Source organism: Grammomys surdaster, unplaced genomic scaffold (genome assembly GCF_004785775.1).
Source record: "Grammomys surdaster isolate TR1022 unplaced genomic scaffold, NIH_TR_1.0 213, whole genome shotgun sequence".
Lineage (NCBI taxonomy): Eukaryota > Metazoa > Chordata > Mammalia > Rodentia > Muridae > Grammomys > Grammomys surdaster.
This window is the reverse complement of record NW_021604658.1, coordinates 4,192,797-4,193,070: the sequence shown is the minus strand read 5'-3', so window position 1 is coordinate 4,193,070 and position 274 is coordinate 4,192,797. Positions and strand designations below refer to the sequence as shown.

The 274-nt window shown below is 41.6% G+C and overlaps 1 protein-coding gene across 4 annotated transcripts in view; it reads right to left on the bottom strand.

Moving 5' to 3' along the window:
- Positions 1-274, bottom strand: part of Tex14 (testis expressed 14, intercellular bridge forming factor) — a 76,941-nt gene that overhangs the window by 18,821 nt on the left and 57,846 nt on the right. The window lies entirely within an intron of this gene.

Below are 274 nucleotides of genomic sequence, written 5' to 3'. Positions count from 1 at the left end.
ACACACACACACATACATATCACACAAACACACACACATATCACACAAACACACACAAACACACACATACATATCACACACACACCACACACACACCCACACATACATATCACACACACAGACACACACACACATACATATCACACACACACACACATATCACACAAACACACACAAACACACACATACATATCACACACACACCACACACACACCCACACATACAAATCACACACACAGACACACACACACATACATATCACACACACACACA